The following is a 6,255-nucleotide window of genomic DNA, read 5'->3' on the forward strand; positions in this document are numbered from 1 at the left end:
CACACCCAACCTAAATGTTCTATAAAAGCATAAAAAGGAAGAAATAAGGGTGGAATAAAATAAAAAATTGGTTGATAAGTGGACCCTAAAGTAAGTGTAGTACCAAAGAGGCTTAGTTACTAAAAATATTTATATGTACCATGCCAGCCCTCAAAAACTACATTACAAGAAGATTAATGTTCTATAATGATCCTAACTTGATTGTCTAAAAGCTTAGGTAAAGAAAATAAGGGCAAGCCTATGGTATTTGATACACTTTATTGGAGCATCTCTTGTGAGTGTGAGTATCTCTTCATATACCCCTTCACTGACATACATAATTTCATATGAGTGACTGGAATTCTTTGATGTGAGGACGTATAAGTTGTGTTGTTAGTTGCTTACTAGTTTGGGTAGTGTGATTGGTACATATGCATGGTTTTTGGTTGCTAGTATAATTCCATAGATTAATTCCTTTGTGTCACATTGTTGTGCTTTATGGATACGCACAATTGGTTTTAACGTGTTAAACTTGGAGAGGGTAATGTGTTTTAAGCTACATTTGATGATTTACTACCATAGGTTTCTTAGGTTACCCTTGGTTAAAGCATCATCGTATTATTTTGTAATGTTTTATTGCCTGAGAACATTCAACATTCTAAGTTGAGGGTCTTGATGTGTCATGGTTTCATTGCACTTCGATGCTTAAACTTAGAAAATATGCATGTACTTAAGGCTATTATGTTGGACTTGATGTGTTTTTAGAATGATATTGTAGGAAACTAGGTGTTGGAAGCTAATCAGATGAAAACAAAATGAAACTCCAAAAAATTGCCACTTTATTTGGCTCCTACGCCCCGTAGGTACCACCTACTAGAAGTACGCGGGTCGGTAGGAGTTAGAGAATAAAATTTTAGGGAAACAATTTGTGTGACCACCTACGGGCCCCTACCTAAGAGGCGTAGGTGCCACCTATGGCCCATAGGAGGATCTGTAGGTGGCCACCGATGCAAGTTTCTCAAATCATTTTGAAGTTTCTTAGGGTTTCCATAACCTAAATACACTCTTATGATGTTTTTAGTCATTGTTATGTACATTTAGTCAAGTTTTCCTCTTTTGCTTAGGATTGAATTCTAGGGTTTCCTTGTATTCTATAAATACCCTTTTTATGATTATTTAGAGAGGATGTAGAGGTAGAACCTTTGGGGATAAGGTTACATCATTCATAAATATCTTTTTTATTCTAAGATTGGCTTGTGATCTTGGGATCTTATTATTCTTGATTTGTTCTTCAATTTCAGACTTTGGGTTTTCTTTTTCCATTATTATGAGATTGATTCTGTAATTTTCTCTATGAATTTGATGAATGATCTCATAACCACTGTAGGTAATTGCCTTAGCTAGGGTTATGGAAACCCTGGAAGATTAATAAAGTAGAGGAAAATCCAAGTCTTTCAAAATAAATACTCTTGCATGTATTGTGATTTTCTTCAGTTTAATTGATCTGTTAGCCGTGGCCAATGCTAAGATCAAGCCTGTATTCACTACAAACCTGAGAGGGAGGTAGAGATTGAAAAAAGGAGATCATAATAGTGATTCGGGGTTAATTGTTGAAATAAACTTATCTAAATTATCTACTTAAGACAATTAACTTTTATCCAATCAACTTGAGACCAAAAGGAGTTAGTTGAAAATAGGATCCAAGGCAAGGGTTAGTAAGGAAAAACTCTGAGACTAAAAGGAGATAAGTGAAATACATCAAAGTATGCTAAGAAGTGGTTGGTGATACATAACATGTCATATTCTGTATGCAAGGTATTAGAATAGTTTGACAGGGAACGATAAATCTACGAAGTTAGAAAACACAGGGAACACAAGCCTAGTGTTTGTCTTAGATTGATTACAACCTTAAACATCCAGTTCTTGTGAGTTTTACTATTTTAGCAAATCCCCCCATTTACTTTCTATATTGCCAAGTGATTTCAACAAGTTCAAGTAAGATTTTTGAAGTATTCCCTGTAGAATCGACCCCAACCTAGTTGGATTAGTATATTTTGACAACGGTCGTTTATCCTTCAATTGGAGTTGTGTTTGGGAGACATCAAAGACCCCATCGCTTTATTATTTCACTCATAGTGTCATAAAGGCTCTATAGTGACTTTATATTACTTTGGATAATTAATACTTATGTGACATAGTGAATGATATTTCTATTATGGGATGTCGAGAACCAATTGCTAAATAAGAATTCACTAATCTTTGACTATGAGATAATGTAGCTATGATAATATCTCTATAATAGATAGTGTAGATACAGGAATAACCCCAAATCAAGAATATCTCTAGAATATTGTAAAATATTTCTATTAGTTTTCTTTCTTATTTATATTCTATAACACTATTTAATCTTACTACCTTGAGGGAATAATCAAGACACTAATTTCCAAACTCTCTTCCCTTTTTCTTCTTATTTCTCATGGTATCAGGGGCCTTCTTTATCTAATTTATCTTTTTCTTTAAAAAAAGAATTCTACAAAAATAAAGAAAAAAATCTGCCAATTTTTTTATAGCTGATTTCTACATCTTTTTGGTGATAAATCATGCCTCAACACGATAATGACCATCCTAGATACACAACAAATATGGCTCATAATGGAGATGGTATTTTTCCCATACCTAATTTCAGGAATAGATCATCTATATCTATCACTTTAGCTGCAGCCTATATTAACAACCTACAATACAAAGCATCAAGGCAACAATCATCAACTTCAGAACGCCTACTACAACTTGGTAACTCTTTTGCTTATTTTACAAAGACTTCATCTTAGGAATAATGCATTATTTATTCTGGTACTTCTGACCGTATTTCTAGTAACAAAAATACTCTCTCTTCTCTTACTAACCCTTTTATTCTCTCTATTGTTACTTTAGCTAATGAACAAAAAATTATTGTGAAAGGTATAGGTATAGCTCACCCTCTACCTTTCATACCTCTAAAATCAATTCTTTTTCTACCTAAATGTCCATATAATCTTATTTCTATTAGCAAATTAAATAAAAATAAAAAATGTATTATACGTTCCTTGATGAGTTTTTTTCTGTACGACCAAAATATGGGACAAATAATTGAAAAAGGAGATAAGTCATAGGGATTGTACTAGCTTCCATCCCATAAGTACATATTGATTTAACCTCCACTACTTTTCCTAGATTTCTCGATAATCAACTAGGTCATCTGAGTCTCTTGAAACAACAAATAATGGTTTATAGGTTATCTAGTTTATCTTTGTAGAATGTGAGTCATGTTATCTTTGAAAACAAACTCATTCCTCTTTCCCAAAATGTATCAATAATATGGCCACATCTATATTTGAAGTATTTTTCAGACATATAAGGTCAAAGACGTGTCAGTTCTTCCTCAGATTTTCATTATTGTGTGATTTTTATTGATTACTATTCTTGATGCACATGGTTATTCTTAAAGAAAAATAGATTTGACTTATTCTCTATCTTTCAAAAAATGTTCCATTAAAATTTTTAATCAATTTGGTATTTCCATTAAAAAGTTAATCAATAATAATTTCTGAGAATATTTTTCCATATCTTTCTCTTATTTTATCTCATGTCATAGTAGAAAGCACTTGTATTCTAGTGCACATACCCCTCACCAAAATGATTTATTGAGAATAAGAACAAACATCTAATTGAAATAACTCAAACATTTACCATTAACAATCATATTCCTTTACATTTTTCGGGTGATGTCATTATTTGTTCTATTATTTAATCAATCGTATGCCTTTTTCTACTTTGTAGTACAATAGTCCACTCTTAATCCTCTATATGGGCCATGATTTGTTTCCCTTTACTCCTTGTGTGTTTGGTTGGACCTTTTTTGTTCATAACCTTAACACTGGAGAAGATAAACTTCAGCACAAGGCTTTTAAATGTGTCTTTTTAGGTATTTTCATCTACAAAAAGGTTACAAATGATTTGGCCCTTCTTTTAATAAGTACCTGATCCCAATAGAGATTACACTTTTTGATGCTTCTCCATATACTTCTCCTGATACAAAAAATCAAAAGACCATCTCAACAGTCCTTTTAATTCAAACTATTCCATCCCAAGCTTCACCTCCCTCTCTTAAGGTCTATTTCAGACGACCTCAACCTCTTTCTGAGACTGGTAAGTTGGTTAATATTTCTAACTCTGATACAAGTACACAAACCACACTTGGTGACTAATTACCTACTCTAATAATGTCTCCTACTCCAATTGAGCACTCATTTGATGATCATTCCATTGGTCTTTACAAAGATACTAGAACAGTAACTAATAAAGCTCCCATTTATAATTATTAAAGTTCTCGTTGTTTTTTATCTTCATATGATGCCTTCATTACTAGCTTATCCACTATCAATGTTCCTAAGACTATGGTAGAAACATTGGTTTATCCAGGTTGGCCTCAGGCTATGATTGACGAAATGACTGTTTTGCATGACAATGGTTCTTAGGTGCTTGTTCTTTTACAAAAGTTCAAAACCGTTGTTAGTTTTCATTGGTTATTTATAGTTAATATAGGTTCATATGGAGCTATTGATCATCTCAAGAAAAGATTAGTTACTAAGGGATACACTCTAATTTATGGCATTGACTATAGAGATAGTTTCTCACTAGTTACCAAGATGGCTTTTGTTCCTCTCTTCATATTTATGGCCATAATGATACATTAGCCTTCTTTCCAGCTTGACATAAAAAATAATTTATTCATGGATAAGTTGATAAATAGATTTATATGGAGAAACCACCAAGATTTATTGCTCAAGAAAGTTTAGAACAATATATAGACTTCACTGATCCCTTTATGGTCTCATGCAATTTCCTAGAGCATGTTTTTATCATTTTTGAGTTGTTGTCCAATATATTGGAATGATACGAATAGAAGATGATGCCTTAGACATTTCATAAGATGCAAGTATGTTGGATAACAACATGTGGACACTCAGATCTAAATACTAAGCTTTTTCCGTGATAGGGGGAGTCCCCCAAAGATCCCAGCAATTATCAGAGAGTTGTTGGGAAACTAAACTACCTTACGATCATATGACAAACATTTATTTGTTGTTTGTGTAGTTAGCCAGGTTCTGAATATGGTGATTCACATTATGAGATATATAAAAAGCTCTCTAGGACAGGTTTATTATGTAAAGACAAGGGACACACCCACTTTGTTTGGTATTCTGATGTTGATTGGGCTGGGTGTCGTTCTGAGAGATGGTCTACTTTAGGTTATTATGTTCTAATAAGAGGTAATCGAATATACTGCGAAATTAAAAAGAAAGATATTATGGCTAGACCAAGCAAAGAAGTGGAGTATCGAGTGATGGCATTGGCTATGTTTGAGCTAATGCAGTTGAGACAACTTATCCAAAAATTTAAGATAGGAGGAGTTAAATTGATGAAATTGATTTGTGATAACCAAGTTGAACTCGTATCACTACCAATTCCATTTTCATGAATGAATAAAGCACATTAAGATAGATTGTCACTTTATTTGAGATAAGATTTAGTTTGGATATATCTCCACAAGTTTTGTCAACTCGAAATATCAATTGACAAATATTTTCACAAAATCACTCTAAAGATCCAAAATTGACTATATTTTTGGTAAACTAAGTGCATATGACTTATATGCTCTAGTTTGAGGCGGTGTGTCAAATATGATTATGAGATAATTTAATCACGAGAATATCTCAACAATTAGATATCATAGATATGAGAATATCCCTAAATTCTCATAATTAGGAACTTAGAATATTGAGTAATATTTGTATTAGTTTCCTACCTTATGTACATTCTCTGTAACACTATTTAATCCCACTACCTTGAGGGAATAAATAGGACACTAATTCTCAAACTCTCTTCTCTTCTCCTTTCAATTTCTCAACATGCTTCCCATATATATCTTGGCTAGTGTTGCTACTCTTGCGCCATTTATGCTATTAACGTTCGCGTGGTTCTTCTTCAATCAAGTTATAAGCAAATTACCAAAGGAAGCGGGGAGTATTACATAAGCAATTACATGTTTGAAAGTTCCTGCAGTACAACAAAAGACTTTTAAATAATACCGAAGGGCGATAGGAAGATGTTAACAAAACACCAAACAAGGATTATTCTATTTTCTATTGATAATCTTGTCTTAACGGGAGAGATATCTTAACTTAACCCACAATTATCTTTTAAAGAAAAAGACTTCAATAAAGATGTAGAAAG

This window comes from Capsicum annuum, chromosome 2, assembly GCF_002878395.1.
Source record: "Capsicum annuum cultivar UCD-10X-F1 chromosome 2, UCD10Xv1.1, whole genome shotgun sequence".
Taxonomy (NCBI): domain Eukaryota; kingdom Viridiplantae; phylum Streptophyta; class Magnoliopsida; order Solanales; family Solanaceae; genus Capsicum; species Capsicum annuum.